The sequence below is a fragment of the Geotrypetes seraphini genome, chromosome 6, assembly GCF_902459505.1.
Source record: "Geotrypetes seraphini chromosome 6, aGeoSer1.1, whole genome shotgun sequence".
Classification (NCBI taxonomy): domain Eukaryota; kingdom Metazoa; phylum Chordata; class Amphibia; order Gymnophiona; family Dermophiidae; genus Geotrypetes; species Geotrypetes seraphini.
In genome coordinates, this window is record NC_047089.1 from 112,227,621 (window position 1) to 112,246,897 (window position 19,277).

Consider the following 19,277-nt stretch of genomic DNA (forward strand, 5'->3'; position numbering starts at 1 on the left):
CCTGGGGAGAGGAAGAAGCAATATGGATTGCTCTGAAAAGAGAAGATGGAACTTCTATCTACGTGGGTGTAGTCTACAGACCTCCGACTCAATCGCAGCAAATTGATAAGGATCTGATTGTGGATATCCAAAAGTTTGGAAGGAAAGAGGAGGTTCTGCTGTTGGGAGATTTCAACCTGCCGGATGCGGACTGGAATGTTCCGTCTGCGGAATCGGAAAGAAGTAGGGAGATTGTGGATGTCTTTCAAGAGGCTCTGCTCAGACAAATGGTGACGGAACCCACAAGGGAAAAAGCGATATTGGATCTGGTCCTCACAAATGGAGAGAGTATCTCTAATGTTCGAGTGGGTGCTCACCTGGGTAATAGCGATCATCAAACGGTTTGGTTTGATATAACGGCTAAAGTGGAGAGCGGCCGCACGATACTTAAAGTCCTAGATTTCAAAGTACGGACTTTAATGCAATGGGAAAGTACCTGAAGAAAGAGCTGTTAGGATGGGAGGACATAAGAGAAGTGGAAAGACAGTGGTCTAAGCTGAAAGGAGCGATAAAAATGGCTACGGACCTTTATGTGAAGAAAATCAATAAAAACAAGAGAAAAAGGAAGCCGATATGGTTCTCCAACCTAGTGGCTGAGAAAATAAAGGCGAAAGAGTTGGCGTTCATGAAATATAAAAAAAACCAAGAAGAGGAGAGCAGAAAGGACTACAGGGTGAAACTGAAAGAAGCCAAGAGAGAAATACGTTTGGCGAAGGCACAGGCGGAAGAACAAATGGCTAAAAATGTAAAAAAGGGAGATAAAAATTTTTTCAGATATATTAGTGAAAGGAGGAAGATAAAAAATGGAATTGCTAGGCTAAAAGATGCTGGGAACAAATATGTGGAGAGTGATGAGGAGAAAGCAAATGTGCTAAACAAATACTTCTGTTCTGTGTTCACAGAAGAAAATCCTGGAGAAGGACACGAGAAAATGGAGTAGAGTCTGCGCCGTTCACGGAGGAGGGTTTTTATGAGCAACTTGAAAAACTGAAGGTGGACAAAGCGATGGGACCAGACGGGATCCATCCCAGGATACTAAGGGAACTCAGAGAGGTTCTGGCGAGTCCTATTAAAGACTTGTTCAACAAATCTCTGGAGACGGGAGTGATTCCTGGGGATTGGAGGAGAGCGGATGTGGTCCCTATTCATAAAAGTGGTCACAGGGATGAAGCAGGAAACTACAGGCCGGTGAGCCTCACTTCAGTTGTTGGAAAAATAATGGAAGTGTTGCTGAAAGAAAGGATAGTGTATTTCCTTGAATCTAATGGGTTACAGGATCCGAGGCAACATGGCTTTACAAAAGGTAAATCGTGCCAAACGAACCTGATTGAATTTTTTGATTGGGTGACCAGAGAGCTGGATCGAGGACATATGCTAGATGTAATTTACTTGGATTTCAGCAAAGCCTTTGATACAGTTCCTCATAGGAGGCTGTTGAACAAACTTGAAGGGCTGAAGTTAGGACCCAAAGTGGTGAACTGGGTCAGAAACTGGCTGTCGGACAGACACCAGAGGGTGGTGGTTAATGGAAGTCGCTCGAAGGAAGGAAAGGTGACTAGTGGAGTCCCTCAGGGTTCGGTGCTTGGGCCAATCCTGTTCAATATGTATGTAAGTGACATTGCTGAAGGGTTAGAAGGAAAAGTGTGCCTTTTTGTAGATGATACCAAGATTTGTAACAGAGTAGACACCGAAGAGGGAGTGGAGAATATGAAAAAGGATCTGCAAAAGTTAGAGGAATGGTCTAATGCCTGGCAACTAAAATTCAATGCAAAGAAATGCAGAGTAATGCATTTGGGGATTAATAATAGGAAGGAACCGTATATGCTGGGAGGAGAGAAGCTGATATGCACGGACGGGGAGAGGGACCTTGGGGTGATAGTGTCCGAAGATCTAAAGGCGAAAAAACAGTGTGACAAGGCAGTGGCTGCTGCCAGAAGGATTCTGGGCTGTATAAAGAGAGGCGTAGTTAGTAGAAGGAAGAAGGTGTTGATGCCCCTGTACAGGTCATTGGTGAGGCCCCACTTGGAGTATTGTGTTCAGTTTTGGAGTCCGTATCTGGCGAAAGACGTAAGAAGACTTGAGGCGGTCCAGAGGAGGGCGACTAAAATGATAGGAGGCTTGCGCCAGAAGATGTATGAGGAGAGACTGGAAGCCCTGAATATGTATACCCTAGAGCAGAGGTGTCAAAGTCGGTCCTCGAGGGCCAGAATCCAGTCGGGTTTTCAGGATTTCCCCCATGAATCTGCATGAGATCTATTTGCATGCACTGCTTTCAATGCATATTCATTGGGGAAATCCAGAAAACCCGACTGGGTTCCGGCTCTCGAGGAGGGACTTTGACACCCCTGCCCTAGAGGAAAGGAGAGACAGGGGAGATATGATTCAGACGTTCAAATACTTAAAGGGTATTAACGTAGAACAAAATCTTTTCCAGAGAAAGGAAAATGGTAAAACCAGAGGACATAATTTGAGGTTGAGGAGTGGTAGATTCAGGGGCAATGTTAGGAAATTCTACTTTACGGAGAGGGTGGTGGATGCCTGGAATGCGCTCCCGAGAGTGGTGGTGGAGAGTAAAACTGTGACTGAGTTCAAAGAAGCGTGGGATGAACACAGAAGATTTAGAATCAGAAAATAATATTAAAGATTGAACTAGGCCAGTTACTAGGCAGACTTGTACGGTCTGTGTCTGTGCATGGCCGTTTGGAGGAGGATGGGCAGGGGAGGGATTCAATGGCTGGGAGGGTGTAGATGGGCTGGAGTAAGTCTTAACAGAGATTTCGGCAGTTGGAACCCAAGCACAGTACCGGGTAAAGCTTTGGATTCTCGCCCAGAAATAGCTAAGAAGAAAAAAAAAAAAAAAAATTAAATTGAATCAGGTTGGACAGACTGGATGGACCATTCGGGTCTTTATCTGCCGTCATCTACTATGTTACTATGAAACTATGGTCCAGGGAGCTTTCTTTTATATGATTCTGACAGCTCTGGCCCACGTTGGTGCAGGTTACATTTCATACTTTCATTGGTTAATCATATGCAGGGGCCCATAGCACAAATGAACCTAGCAAACAGGACTAAGAGAGAACAACAGGAGCCAGAGGGGCATCCAAACATGGGGAAGCAGGCTGAGGACGGGATAGACACACCACAGGATGAGGATGAATGAAACAAGGCTCGGGAACTGGCAACCCAGGAGGGGGTCAGCAGGAGCACCAAACCATGAGGAGAATCAGCAAGGAAGGCAAACAACCGGGACTTAAATTGCCTATACACTAATGCTAGGAGCCTAAGAGCCAAAATGGGAGAGCTGGAAGTCATAGCCAGTAAAAAGGAACTGGACATAATTGGAGTCACAGAAACATGGTGGACTGATGACAACAAATGGGATGTGGTCCTACCAGGGTACAAACTCTATAGGAGAGACAGGACACACAAGAAGGGTGGAAGGATAGCGATGTATATAAAGGACTCCATTCCTTCAACCAGGATGGAAACAACAGTAAGGGCGGACGGCTTGGAATCACTATGGATTAAGCTACAAGGGGGAACTGGAGCAGACATCAAATTGGGACAACCGGAAACAATCAACCAGGACCTGGAGGCTGAACTGAGGCAGGAATGCAAAAGCGGAAGTGTGGTAGGGGGACTTCAACTACCCTGGGATAGACTGGAGCATTGGACACTCAAACTGCATGAGGGAGACCAAATTCCTGGAGGCTATGAGGGACTGTTTCATGGAACAGCTGGTCTCGGAACCAACACGGGGAGATGCTACTCTTGACCTAATCCTCAACGGGCTAGGGGGACCCACAAAGGAGGTGGCGATAGCGCTGCTAGGAAACAGCGATCACAACATGATCCAGTGCAAGCTAGAGAATGGAGCATCAAAGGTGATAAGAACCACAATGACAGCACTCAATTTCAGAAAAGGGAATTACGATGCCATGAGGAAATTGGTGGGAAAGAAACTCAGCGGCAACTCAGGGAAGATGGAGACCGTAGAAAAAGCATGGTCCCTATTCAAGGGCACGGTGTACGAGGCACAGAACCTGTATGTACCCAGGTTCAGGAAAGGGTGCAAAAAGAATCAAACAAAAAACCCAGTGTGGATAACAAATGCAGTGAAAAAGGTGATAAGTGACAAGAAAGCATCGTTCAGAAAATGGAAAAAGGACCAAACAGAGAACAACCAGAGGGAGCACAAAAGACACCAAAGGGAATGTCACCGAGTGGTTAGGAAAGCAAAAAGAGAATATGAGGAGAGACTGGCGGGGGAAGCAACAAATTTCAAATCATTCTTCAGGTACGTAAAGGGGAAGCAACCGGCCAGAGAAGAAGTGAGACCATTGGATGATGGAGACAAGAAGGGAGTGGTAAAGGAGGAAAAAAAGATCACTGATAGGTTAAATAAGTTCTTCTCGTCGGTCTTCACGAGAGAAGACACATCCAATATTCCAGAACCCGAGGAGATCATAAATGGGGATCAGGATGAAAAGATGGTCTAACTAGAAGTAAGACAAGAGGATGTCCTCCGACAGATTGACGGACTAAAGAGCGACAAATCACCGGGTCCGGACGGCATCCACCCAAGGGTACTCAAAGAGCTAAGGAACAAAATAGCAGAACCACTTCGCCAAATATGTAACTTATCCTTAAAAACTGGGGAGATTCCGGAGGACTGGAAAATAGCAAATGTCACGCCCATCTTTAAGAAGGGTTCAAGAGGTGACCCGGGAAACTACAGGCCGGTGAGCTTGACCTCGGTTCCGGGAAAGATGATGGAAGCACTCGTTAAGGACAGCATCTGTGTACACATAGAAAACAATGAACAGCTGAAGGCGAGCCAGCATGGCTTCTGCAAGGGAAGGTCGTGCCTCACAAACTTACTGTACTTCTTTGAGGGAATAAACAGCCAGATTGATAAAGGGGAATCCATAGACATCATTTACCTTGACTTCAAAAAAGCCTTCGACAAGATACCCCACGAACGGCTGCTTAAGAAGCTGTAGAACCACGGGATGCAAGGGGAGGTCCACCGATGGATCAAAAACTGGCTGAGAAACGAGAAATTGATTTCCTTTACTTACCCTGATTATGATGTTCTAAGAGTTTTTCTTTCTCCCTGTTGTTTCTTGAAACTTGCAAAAATAAATGCTACTTTCCTTTTTTATTTATTTTATTATTTATCTGATGAATTCAGGGTTACATCCTGGTTTCTAACATTGCCTGGCTTCTAACACAATGCAATCAGTGTTTAGCTTTATTTAAAAAACATTTCTAACTTGGCTTAAAGAACTTCTCTAATAACGTGCTGAAGAAAATGTCTAGTTTTATTGATTGAAATTCAGAATATTAGTGAAAGTCTTTTCAGACTATTAGTGAAAGTGTTTTTCAAATTTACCACATACTGAAGCGATCAAAGCAAAAGTAACTAATTTCTGCTTTTTTATCTCTCCAGTCACAAATAGAAATGCTTTGAATATTTCAACAGAGAGAAACACTATACTGTTAACCTGTTATAGGCTGTTCACTGCTTTTTAGGAAAATCGTGTGTCTAAACAATATGTATTACTGTATTTGTTTCCTTAGCAAAATATATTATGAGCCAAATAAAATTGTACCCATGATTTTATAGAATTTCATGGGAAGGACATTTCCCCCATACATCCTATTTTGTTTTAATTTTTAGGTTGTATCATTTTTGTTTCAGCAAAGTTTCAATATAACCTATGTGTTAATCTGTCCATCCTTTTACTTGGGTTGACTCTTTAATTCTAATTCCCTTAGGCTGACAAATATAATTCAGCCAATCCAAATAGTAGACCTTAGGCTTTTTAAATGAAAACAGATAAGTTTTGAGTTTCTTTTATATTTCATCCTTTAATGCTGTACCTATCCTGTTAGTAATATTACTTAAGTATAGTTGGAAACAAATTAAATGACATATACAGTACTGATATTTCTGCCTTATTAATTGCGGATCACTTCACAAAGACAATTGCCATATCAAGGGAAGCTGTTTGCTACATGAAAATTCGTGTTTGCGCCTTTCAATGTTTGTTAACGACTTATTTGCACAATCAAGGGCTAATGTTACTTGAAAACATCAATGCTGAGATTTTCCCATCTGTATGAAACCCTGATGATGGGTGAGCCCCAGCGGAAGGACCCTGCTACCCGAGAAGGAATCTGATAAGCGCCTAAGAAACCCTAAAGACTTACCAGCGAAGACTTCTTGCTACTAAGGACAGAATGACCTTCATGACCTTGAACTTCTACAGCTTTAATTATGGACTTATTGATTTACACCTTAACTCTTTTATGGACTCATGCAGTATTAGTATATATATATATATATATATATATATATATATATATTCATGTTTGTGATTATTTCTAACAGCCCTATTGCAAGATTCATGTGTTTTACTTGATTGTGACTTTTATGCATTCTCATCCTGTTTTGACTCCCACAAATCGCTCCCTAGCTATAGCTATTTTCCTTTCAATTAGATTATTTCCATCCCCTTTCTTGTTGCTAAGTTGAGAGAAAATGCAGTGAAGAAGAAGCAACGAGATCCAAGATGGCGAAGGTATAGTTACGCTGTGCGAAAGCTCCTGATAGTTTATTCAAATTGGATATTATTTCAGAAAATAATACGCTTCCCTACCTCTGAGATGCCTAAACGGAGAGGGAGAAGCGCCGCTGGGGCCTCGCGGCGCCCCGAGACCTCCGTGTTTGGCAACATTGAAGAAATTATCCGGCGCATGCAGGGAACGTCGGCAGGATCAGGGCTACCCCCCCCCCCCCCCGCCGCTGGAGACGCTGCAGGAGAACGGCGCGCAGCAGTCCTCCTTGGGGCTTGAAACCACCTTCAGCCCTGATAATCGAGCACCTCCCCCGCATCCACGAACGACAAGCTCCCCGAGGGAGGGGGAACTTCCGGGAATCGGAGTGTTTTCTCCTCTGGAGGCTTTGGAGATCAGTCCGGTGGACAGAGATTCGGTTTCCCAGATTCTTCCAGGAAACCTGAATAAGGAATTCGAGGATATAACAACTGCGGGAGATGGATTAACCCAGTCTGGACAGACATTGGAAGACTTGCCACGCCCTGTGGGACCTGGTAGTTACTATTCCTAAAACTATAGCGTCCCAACTAAACCAAGTGGAAGAACGGTTTAAATTGTATGATAAGGACATATTAGAAACACGGAAAATTACCATTGAAAATAAATTACAGATAGAAAACCAACAACAGAATATTAACTCCCAAAAAGTAATACAGGAGGCTTTAATTAAAGATAACACAAACTTAAGAAGGAAACTTGAGTCACTTGAAAATTCTACAAGAAGTAATAATCTTAGATTAATCAACTTTCCTAAGATTATAACAGTAACTCCTAGAGAAATGATTACTCGCTATCTGACGGAAATATTGGGAATTTCTGAATCTTCTATACCACCTCTCAATCAGGTGTACTACCTTCCTGTTAAAGACATTAAAGAAGTAAATCAAGAACCTTTGGATGTTACGTCCTTATTAGAATCCTCAGATAAGGAAGTAGCCATACCGGCAACTTTGCTTCTTTCAGTAGCTCTCACAATGGATAAAATATGGTTACTGAAATTATACTTCAAAAATAAACATAAAGAATTTTTGGGACTGAAAGTTCAAATGTTTCCTGATCTGGCCAGAGACACACAGAAGCGGAGAAAATAATTTATTCTAATGAAACCAGCAGTTATAGCCCTGGGTGCTACTTTTTTCCTTCGGTATCCTTGTAAATGCATAGTCTATTACAAGTTGCATAAATTTGTTTTCTTTGAACCGTCTCAACTGACAATATTCCTATCACTGTCAAGACTGGAGAAAGCTCAAGATGGATAAAGATAGACGACTGTTAGCACAGTTCTACCTATAACTGTTTTTCTTCTTTAATTGACTACTTAAATTCCGTTTAATTTTAATCTTGGATTAAAGATACAATTATTATTTCTTGTTATATATTATGTTTGAAAAAATTTTTGCCTCTTGAATTTTGCTTTTCTGTACAAGTTTATACTTGATTGTTATAATTGAAAACTCATAAATAAATAATAAAAAAAAAAGAAGAAGCAACGAGCCCAGCTGACGTAAGAAGATTTGATGCGATTACCTGGACGTCCACCCTGACATTGAGCGTAACCTGATGGCGTCTGGACCCAGTCGAGTCTGCACTGATCCCAGCTACTTTGGAGGGGCATGGAAATAATCTAACTGATTAATTTATCCCTTTATCCCTTTTGGATATAGTATGCTCATGACAGGATAAAGCTATAAAAGAAAGGTATATTAAAATGTTAGCCACCCATATTTACTGTGAACTTGATCCACATCCTGAATGTCAGATCAGATTAAGAACCCCCGCAGATGCTTAGTTGCCCGAACTATCTCAAAAAGTTGAAATAGGGACACCTTACACCTACAATATTGCCCATGTGGATCAGGATATGACAAGTCATTAAGAGTCATTGGTATAGCACCTTCTTTGCTTAGACACAAGGTAAATTAATACTCTTATCACCATTATTTTTTTCAACTTATAGAATTGCTGAGTTATACTGTGACACATGCCATTAAAGTTTAGTTGGGGTTGGGTTAGTTTATTTGTCCTCTTAATCCATATCAAGCCTACTTATTAAGCATTGGGGCCTTATGCTTGCGCTCCGTGACCAAGAACCTGCATGACCTTCAACCACAACTTGACCTTGGAGTTGAAGATTTTGTAATCTTCAAACATGGGGATGAGGAGGGAGAGAAAAAGTCCAGTAAGCTCAGGTGAAGACCCCCGAGAATTTCCCTGTCACAGCAGTAGCAGGCCAAAGCAAGGCCAATACAGCTAAGACATAAAATGGTTGCTGAAAAAGCAAAATAGGCTCTCTGACTAGAAACTGCCAACTCTGAAACACACTGTCAGCTTTGAAAGGCACTTTTGCTTTTTCTTAGAAGCAGAGGCAACCAGAAGGCGTAGTTAGAGAGAAAAACAATTCTGGTGAAAAATATAAGTAGCATGATAACCCTAGAGGAAAGGAGGGACAGGGGAGATATGATTCAGACGTTCAAATACTTGAAGGGTATTAATGTAGAACAAAATAATTTCCAGAGAAAGGAAAATGGTAAAACCAGAGGACATAATTTGAGGTTGAGGGGTGGTAGATTCAAGAGCAATGTTAGGAAATTCTACTTTACGGAGAGGATGGTGGGTACCTGGAATGCGCTCCCGAGAGGTGGTGGAGAGGAAAATGGTGACTGAGTTCAAAGAAGCGTGGGATGAACACAGAGGATATAGAATCAGAAAATAATATTAAATATTGAACTAAGGCCAGTACTGGGCAGACTTGCACGGTCTGTGTCTGCATATGGCCATTTGGGGGAGGATGGGCTGGAGAGGGCTTAAATGGCTGGGAGGGTTTAGATGGGCTGGAGTAGGTTTTAACTGAGATTTTGGCAGTTGGAACCCAAGCACAGTACCGGATAGAGCTTTGGATTCTTGCCCAGAAATAGCTAAGAGGAAAAAATTTAAAAATTTAAATTGAACCAGGTTGGGCAGACTGGATGGACCATTCAGATATTTATCTGCCGTCATCTACTATGTTACTATGTTAGAACACAATTCCAGCTCTTAGTACAATCTCTAGTCCTTGGTCTTTTAGACTATTGCAACATTCTCTACCTCCCCTGCCCAGCAACAATGATAAAACAACTACAAACAATCCAAAACACAGCACTGAGACTTATCTATTCATTGAGGAAACATGACCACATCACAGAGGCATACCTCAACTTACACTGGCTTCCAATTCCGGCAAGAATACTATTCAAATTTTACTGTCTACTATTTAAAACCATAAATGGCGACAGCCCAAATAACCTGAACAACCATCTCATCCAAATTACATCAACTAGACATAGGAAAACCCACACTCCATTCACGTACCCTCCAATCAAAGAAGTCAAACGGAAAAAACTATGAGATGGCCTCCTAGCCACATTGCAACAGTTGTACAAAATGGTCACCTACTAACTGGTGCTCTACAATATCGGTGTACACGTAGAGGGTATTAAAGCCAGCCTCGACATTTGCTGGGAAATGAGAATGCCTTGTATTAACATCAGCCTTTACCCCCAAAATGGTTGCCAAATCACCCCCTGCAGAAATAACAAACTTATCCTCTGATTTTACATGAATTGGGGTCATATGAGATTCTTGGCGGTCTCTCAGACTCATAGATGCTTCTAATGTCATGATTCATGGTTTCCAATAACCTCCCCATGGTTGCATAATATCCTCTCTGGATTGTAAATTGGTGTACATTTCCTTCTCCAGAAGTGACAACATACTTTATGTCTTCCTTAATATTTTCCCAAGTATGTTGGTATTGTATTTCCAACAGCCCCGCTTCAAAGTCCAAAGGCCTAGCTATTTGTATAGTAAAATTAGAGCTGGTATTATGGGGAAACATATAGCTGCCATAGCATTGCTAGGCAATGTGATATAAAAGCCACCGTCATTCTTTTTTTTTCTCTCTCTCTCTCTCTCTCTCTCTCTGTGCTGCTTCAAAAGACAAAATCAGATGTCTTGAATCTCTGAGGCTTCACCCAACTGTTAAATTTATCAGACCACCCCTTCCATTTCACAAGACAAATTTTGTTCTTACCCCCTCGTTTTACCTTTAGAACCTTTTCGATACGGTATATTCTGTCCTGTACAGGCTTGACTTTTAATAATTCTTCAGGATAAAAAGAACCTTGTATAGCTTGCTATCGTAATCCTGTATCTTGTATGTTGTTCTCTGACCCGTTTAAAACATCTTTTATTATAATTATCTCATCCGTCCATGTTTGCTCGTAACTTTTCTCAAATTTTCCTTTAACTTTTGATAGCCTCACATGGTCTCCTTTCTTTAAGAGATCCTTGGTGGGATCACGTTTGATGTTACTGCCGTAGACTGTTTTCCAAATCTGCAAAGAGTTTGAGGGTGTCACATCTACAGGCCTCGCCTGTATCGTTCTGTGAAAACTATAATTATAGCCGTGCACTCTAGCCTGTAGGACGTCTTGATAAGTAAAGGTATTATGGGCTGTAAAATACCGCCACATTTTGGCTTTTAAAGTCCTGTTAAATCTTTCCACTATAGCTGCTTTAACATCATTATGGGTCACAAAATGGCTAACACCTTTTTGTTTTAATAAATTCTTCAGAGACTTATTTAAAAATTATTTACCCTTGTCTGTGAAGTTTTTCAGGTGTACGCCCTAAATTAAATATTGTTTCAAGTTTATTTCAAGTTTCAAGTTTATTTTTAATTTGTTGAATCGCTTAATTTAAATTGCTAAGCGATTTACAGATAAAAAATAGGTACAACAGAGTAATTATAAACGTATACATAAATTTAATACATTATCATAAAGTCAAACTAACTAACTAACAGACACATGGGGAAAGAAAGGGTAGAACTACAATCGTATATATTAAAGAGAACATAAATGGAAAATACACCAGGTAGGGGAAATCACAGGGGAATAAAAATATAAAAAAAGTAAAGGCTTTGGTAACTTCGTGACCGTTTTTTGTTTTTAAACTCACGATCCATGCATATTTTGACAGGATATCTATTACTGTTAAGATGTATTTGCAACCGTTGTTATAACGGGCAAAGGCTGACATGTCGACTAAGTCACTTTGCCACTGGCTGTCAACTTCTGACATCATTGTTATATTTCTTTTAAAATGGATTCTAGCCGGTCTGTGTAAATTGTATGCGTTTTGACCGGTGACCCAGTCCACTACGTCTTTTCTCCAGACTGTAATATCGCTCTTTTTAGCCGCTTGAAGTAGAGGGTTAATGCCTCCATAGCTTCCTGCCACGTATGGATCATAATAAATTTGCTTCAATATTCTTTCATATTCCGTTCAGCTCTGACAACTTAGCTCTAAATAAAAAAATAGGTCTTAAAACTCTGCCTTTTTAACAGAGGACAATAGGAACAGGTCTTTTTTTTATTTTTATTTTTATTTATTTATATTTTCAATTTACAATTCAAGTATCACTTGTACAGAAAAATAAAGATAAGCCAATAAAGTACTAATATAAACATTTCTACTCCCAGACTTTTTACAAGAAAAATCATTATAGCTTAACTTCAACTCTAGTCCACTATATGGATCCAAGGCATGGAAAGCGGATGATTAAAGTAATTTAAACAAACTAAGTTGTTATATAAAAGAAAATAGGCCCTTTAGGCAGAGACAGGTCAACAAAAAATCAATTATCCTCTTATTCCCCCTTAAACCTGAGGTGCTGTAGACAAAAATGTTGTCAACTGGCTTGGATCAAAGAAAACATATTTTTTCATACTATATTGTATAACACATTTACAAGGGTGTCGAAGATAAAAAGTCGCCCCCAAAGCTATAACCCCTGGTTTTAAAAGAAGAAATTCACGTCTCCTTTTTTGTGTTTCTCGAGCCAGATCTGGAAAAATCAATATTTTAAGTCCCATAAATTTCTTAAGTCTATTTTTGAAGAAAAGCCTAAGCAACCAGTTTTTATCTGGTGCTAAGGCTACTGTAATCAACAGTGTCGCTGGAGAAACCATTTCTATATCAGAACGCTCCAATATTGCGGTAACATCTAACGGTTGCTGGTCCTTTTCTTGTAAACGCTGCTGTTCCTCTCTTTTAATAGGTAGATAATAAGCCTGCGTAAGAGGTGGCAACATATCTTCAGAAATTTCCAATATTTCCATCATGTATCGTTTCACTATGTCTCTCGGTGATATTGTTGCAATCCTCGGAAAGTTAATTAATCTGAGGTTATTATTTCTAGAAGAATTTTCTAAGGATTCCAGCTTCCTTCTCAAATTAGTATTATCTTTTATTAGTGTTTCTCTAATTTGTTTAGAAACTTTTAACTCCTGAAGAATATTTTCTATGGAGCTTTTAGACTCATCAAATTCAACTTTTAAATTCCCCATTGTAACCTCTTGAACTTTAAGTCTTTCTTCCAACTGACTCAGTTGGGGTTTCATAGATTTTGCCAAATCTGCCACCAGATCCCAAAGAGAATCCAGGGTTACCTCTCTGGGTTTTTCAATGTGAAATGCATTAGTAAAATGAGGAGTCTCACCAGTTGAAGTTGATATTCTTTCTTGAACAGCATTTCTCTGATTCCAAACCCCTTCAGTTGTTGAACTCTCAGACTCTTCCAAACTCTCCTGAAAAGAAGAGTTAGTCTCCAGTCTCCCCTCTCTGATATCTGTGGCCTCCGGGGGAGAGCACTGCTCATGCTCCAACAGCACTTCCTCTCGTGGGGAGCTGGTTACCTGAGGCGGAGGGGGAGGTACTCTGGCGTCGGGGCTTAATGTTGTTTCTAAGCCCAAGGAGTTAGCGTCCGTTCCGCTCTGGCGCAACTCCAGCGGGACCCCCGACGCCCGGGGCGTCTCCTGCATACGTCGGAGGATCTCCTCAATGTTGCCGAAAACCGCTGCACCGGGCTGCCGCGAGGCTCCAGCGGCACTGCGTCCTCTTCGTTTCGGCATGAAGAAGGAAGCAGATATCTCGGGCAGCAGGTAAAAAGTTGTTAGAGGAGAGACTTCGGCGTGTTACTCAGCCGGTTGGGTCTGCGGCCATCTTGGATCCCCCACAGGTCTTTTTTTTCAGATTGTTAGAGACAACACCAGGGGGGCTGGGACATGTTTAAACACACCTCCCCCTCTCCCCCCTTGGCTTTATCAGGAGGCTGCAAGGAGCTTATCAGCTATTACTATGACAATAGGGGAGCTGGCCCATTAACCATTAACTCAGAATTCCTACTGAAAGTGTGTTAAAACCAGGAAAAAAAAAATGCAGCCTTTTCTAAGTTGTTTCTGCACTGGTCTGTTTTTAAAAAACAGGAAAGATTTTGTGAATGTCTTTTGTTTTGTGATCTGCCTCTATCCATGAGCTCTTAAAACCTGTCCTTTAACTAAAAAACTGTTAAAATAAAGACACTTTTTTTTCTGGCCACATCATTTTGATTAAGTCTGTTTCCGGTAACATCATCAGAAAATGCATTTCCGTCTCATCAGAAAAGCACATTTCTGGCTCTTCATTTACCCTATTTCCGCCTACGTGGTCAGAAAACCACATTTCCGGCGCTTCATTTACCCTGTTTCCGCCTACGTCATCAGAATGTACATTTCCGGTAGGGCAGGCATTCTCATTTCTGGTGATGTCATCAGAAAGCGTATTTCCGGGGTCAAACACGCCTCCCATTTCCGGTGATGTCATCAGAAAGTGCATTTCCGGTGGCATGGGGTGGGGCATGGGGACGGGGACATGGGCAGGGCCACCACAATTCACTCCTATGGGGGTGGGGAATGGGAGGGGCTACCACCATTCATTCCTATGGGAGGGGGTGGGGCATGGGTGGAGAGTGGGAGGGGCATGGGTGGTAAGGGGTGTGGTGTGGGTGGGGCCTGGGCGGGGCTAAGGGAAAAGTGGGCATTGCCTTGGTGAGGTTTGGGTAAAAGTGGGTGGGGTTTGGGCAAAGAGCGGACGGGGCTTAACCCGGAAGTGAACACTGATTAGTCGATCCTTATCTCTGACAGCTGTCAATCATTTTGACTTGAGGCGTACCCATTATACTACTGAGGGGCTTTCCCTTAATATTTGCTAGCAATTAATGTCTGTCATTTTTTTCAGCATTACAATCCTTTATGTTACTGTGAGTCATTATCTGTTGTATTGTGTCATACGTCAAATTCAATGTTTTTAGAAATACGAGCGGTTTTCCATTTATGAGTACTCAATATCATGACCTGGGGGCGATGGTAGACAAAACAATGAAGGCATCGGCACAATGCGCAACGGCCTCAAGGAAAGCAAATAAAATGTTGGGCATCATTAAGAAGGGTATCACGGCCAGGACGAAGGAAGTCATCACGCCACTATATCGTGCAATGGTGCGCCCGCATCTGGAGTACTGTGTCCAGTACTGGTCGCCGTACCTCAAGAAGGACATGGCACTTGAGGGAGTCAAGAGAAGAGCGACTAAACTGATAAAGGGTATGGAAAACTTCTCATATGCTGACAGGTTGAAAAAGCTGGGGCTGTTCTCCCTGGAAAAGCGGAGACTTAGAGGAGACATGATAGAAACCTTCAAAATCCTGAAGGGCATTGAAAAGGTAGACAGGGACAGATTCTTCACACTGTGGGGAACCACAAGTACAAGGGGGCACTCTGAGAAATTAAAAGGGGACAGGTTTAGAACAAACACTAGGAAGTTATTTTTTACCCAGAGGGTGGTGGACACTTGGAACGGGCTTCCGGAGGCCGTGATAAGCCAGAGGACGCTACAGGGCTTCAAAGAAGGTTTGGATAGGTTCCTAGAGGATAAGGGGATTGAGGGGTACAGATAGGAGTTGAGGTAGGTTATAGGACTAGTCAAGGGAACACTGCACAGGTGATAGGCCTGATGGGCCGCTGCGGGAGTGGACCGCTGGGCGGGATGGACCTCTGGTCTGACCCAGCAGAGGCAACTTCTTATGTTCTTATATTCATTATCTCATATATTAAGCTATGGATTGGTTTTTTTTTTATATATAATTTTTATTGTAAAAGCAGTCAAAAACACACATCCGTGGTCTGGCAGACAACCACATAACAGGTATAACAACATAGTAAAACAATAGGAAATACAGAAGCTTCATAGCAGAAAAGGTGTGTTCATAACAGCCGTCATGAATGAACAAACAATCGAAGGAATGAAAAGGAGGAGTCTCGCCACAATGAGTCTCAAAGGCGCCCCCGAGAGGGCCCTCCTCAGGATAACAAAGACTGCAAAAACATTTTTGTCATTATTAGAAACCCCGCACCCCTCACTCACCCATCCATCCAACAGCCATAACTATCCAGCACAAACAATCCACACAGTTCACAACAGCCATCCGCCTAGCACTTCGCATACATACCACAATCAACCGATCTCGAGAGTCGCGGGCAAGTGGGCCAAAGCAGGCCCCAATCAAGGGGTCGTCCGTACCATATTTAAGGCAGGGCTCTGGGAGTGGTGGAGTCAGCCGCAACTTGAAATGTTCTCCACAGGGAAACATATACTACCCTATCACGTCCAGTAGATGCCGCATGGGATTGGACTTCAAAAGCAGCGAGCTCCCGCATGCGGTGGAGCCATTGAGTGAAGGATGCGGACTCAGGCCCCACCCAATGTAAAAGCAACAGCTTCTTCACCATTAAGAGTGCAGTGTACAAAAACTTCTGATACGGCTTGGTAAAGCCTGCGGCGGATACATCCTCCATGTCACCCAACAATAAGAGGCCATAAGACCAGGGAATGGTCCGGCCGATGAGGCCCTCAAGAAAAGGGAGAACCTGGAGCCAGAGGGCTGCATGAGGGCACTCCAAAAACATGTGCAGTAGGGTGCCCCTCACTCTCTTACAATGAGAGCAAATGTCATCATCCCATAAACCCATGGTATGTCCCCGGGCCCTAGAGATGTAAGTCCGATGTAATATCTTAAATTGCATTTCCCTAAGGTCCATTGATCCCGTGAATTGAATAAGGTTAGTAAAAAGTTCCACAAATTGAGTCTCGGTGTAATCAAGAGCTAAATCTCGAGACCACTGGGCCACAATCCTAGGCAGATAAGTGGGGGGGAGCGCATTTTTGAGCAGCCTGTACCAAGTGGATAAAGTATTTGTCTGAGAAGGTAAGAGTGCCAGGTAATAGTCCAATTTTCCCAGTGCCCAGGTCTCTCCCCACTGTCGAGTAAGGGAAAAATAATAATGTCTGACTTGCAAGTAGGCCCAGAAATGCGAAGCCGGGAGATCCCATCGGGTCTGGAGGGTTAAAAACGCGGGGAAAGTCCCCGATGTTTCATCAGAGAGATGTCGCAAGCTGACACAGCCCCGGGATTCCCACAATTGAAACCCCGTGGTGCCCATCCCCGGGAGGAAGTCTATGTTACCCACCAGGGGCAAGAAAGGAGAAGCCCGTGGAGTCCGCCCCTGCTCCCTCCGCCACCACCACCACGCCCGGCGTAGCGGGTTCAGGAGATGGAATCGGGAGTCCATCCCCGGGAGAGACCGGGGGGGCAAATGCAATAAAGATACAAAGGAGTGAGGAGCGCACCACGCCTGAATCCATCCCGATGGTGAATACCTATAGTGGCCAGAGATACCTTCATGGATAAAGCGCATTAGGGAAGCAACGTTGTATCTGCGGATATCAGGGAGATTTATTCCTCCTTGCCCAGAGTCTAGGGATAAGGTAGCAAAACTGATGCGAGCCCGTCTTTTGCGCCACAGGAAAGAAAGAAGAATAGACCTAAAGACTTGGACATCCTTGTTCAGGATCCAAAGCGGAATCGTTTGAAGCGGATATAAAAGCTTCGGCAGGAGCACCATTTTGAACAACGCCGTGCGGCCCCATAGGGAGAGGGGTAAATCCTTCCACTTCTCGCATAGAGCACGGATAGCCTCAATATGATGGAGAATATTGTATTGATAAAGAAGATGAGATTGGGTGCTCAAATAAACGCCAAGGTATCGCATGGGTTTCCGAACCGGCAGAATCGGTAAAGCGTCATGCCATTGCTCATGTCTATGAGAAGCCAGAGGCAGGAGTTCCGATTTGGCACAATTAACCCTAAGGCCCGAGACATTCCCAAAATCTTGAACAAGAGAAAGAGCTTCCGGTAGGTGTGATGGTGCATTTTCCAAATATAACAGAATATCGTCCGCAAATAGATTGATGCGACTTTCCCTGGCTCCAACCTTAATACCGAGAAGAGAAGGATGAGATCGAATTTTAACTGCTAAGGGTTCAATAGCCAGAAGAAAAAGTAGCGGGGACAGAGGGCATCCCTGGCGAGTACCTCGTGCAAGCGGGAAAGCGGAAGTAAGTTGTCCATTAATAAAAAGCTTAGCCTGAGGCGAAAAATAAAGACCACGCACCCAGTCCACAAACATACCTTCCAATCCATAGTGCTCCATAACCCAAAAAAGGTATGACCAAGATATGCTATCAAACGCCTTCTCCATATCGAGGCTCACTATAGCTGCCTGGTTATTTCCCCCTCTACGAGAGTAAATGGCCATCAAAGCTCTCGTGAGATTCATGGAGGCATATCTGCCAGGCACGAAGCCCACCTGATCTTCATGGATAAGGAGGTGGAGATAGACGTTTAGGCGTTTAGCAAGTAACGCAGCCAGCAATTTTGCATCCTGATTAAGTAGCGATATGGGCCTATAAGAGCCCACCTGGGACGGGTCCTTACCTGGTTTGGGTAACAAAACTACATGTGCCAGATTGTAGCGATCCACACCTTTTTGGGAGTGCAATGAATTAAAAGCAGCCGCAAGAGGGTCAGATATAACATCAGACAGAATCTTGTAGTATTCCGGTCCGTAACCATCCGGCCCAGGTGATTTAGTCAATTTAAGATCTTTAATGCCCAATTCTACCTCAAGCCGAGATATGGGAGCATTCAGAGCCTGAACTTGATTCGGTTGGAGCCGGGGAAGTACAATATCACCGAAAAAGCGGTCTCTGTCCACGTCCGTCGAGGGCCGCTCAGCATACAGATTTTTGTAATACGATACAAATTGATGATGTATATGTGCTTCAGTCGTATGAGTGTTACCCTGCGTGTCGGTAATAGCGGTGATGACTTGTCGCTTACGATAGGGGCGGACCAAACGCGCCATCAGCCTCCCAGCTCTTCCCCCCCACCGATGTAAATTATAACGACGAAAATACAGATCCCTCTCCGCTCGCCTCGAGAGAATCGTGTCTATCTGCTGTCTAAGTGTACGTATGCGGATACGATCAGCCTCCTGCAGAGTCCCCTGGTGGCGCCTCCGCAGCTGTTGGAACTCGCCCGACAGCAACAATAGTTCCGCTTCCAATTTCTTTTTCCTCCCCGCGACATACGCGATAACGAAACCCCGTAACACTGCCTTGGAAGCCTCCCAGAACAACCCAGGATCAATGTCAGGATCAGAATTGGTATTGTGGTAGTCCAGCCATTTTTCCCTAAGGTATCTACGAAAACCAAGATCTTTAAAGAGGTGTCCCGGGAAACGCCACGTCCGATCCGAAGGGTCAGCTGTAATTTGAAGAGAGAGCGTCACTGGGGAGTGGTCGGAAAGAGGAACGTCTTCTATCTCCACAGCACAAACAATGGGCAGCAGCGTGG

At 43.2% G+C, this 19,277-nt stretch overlaps 1 protein-coding gene across 1 annotated transcript in view; it reads left to right on the plus strand.

The window, feature by feature from the left end:
- The window catches only part of HERC2 (HECT and RLD domain containing E3 ubiquitin protein ligase 2), a 3,346,202-nt gene that overhangs the window by 953,075 nt on the left and 2,373,850 nt on the right, over positions 1-19,277 (plus strand). The window lies entirely within an intron of this gene.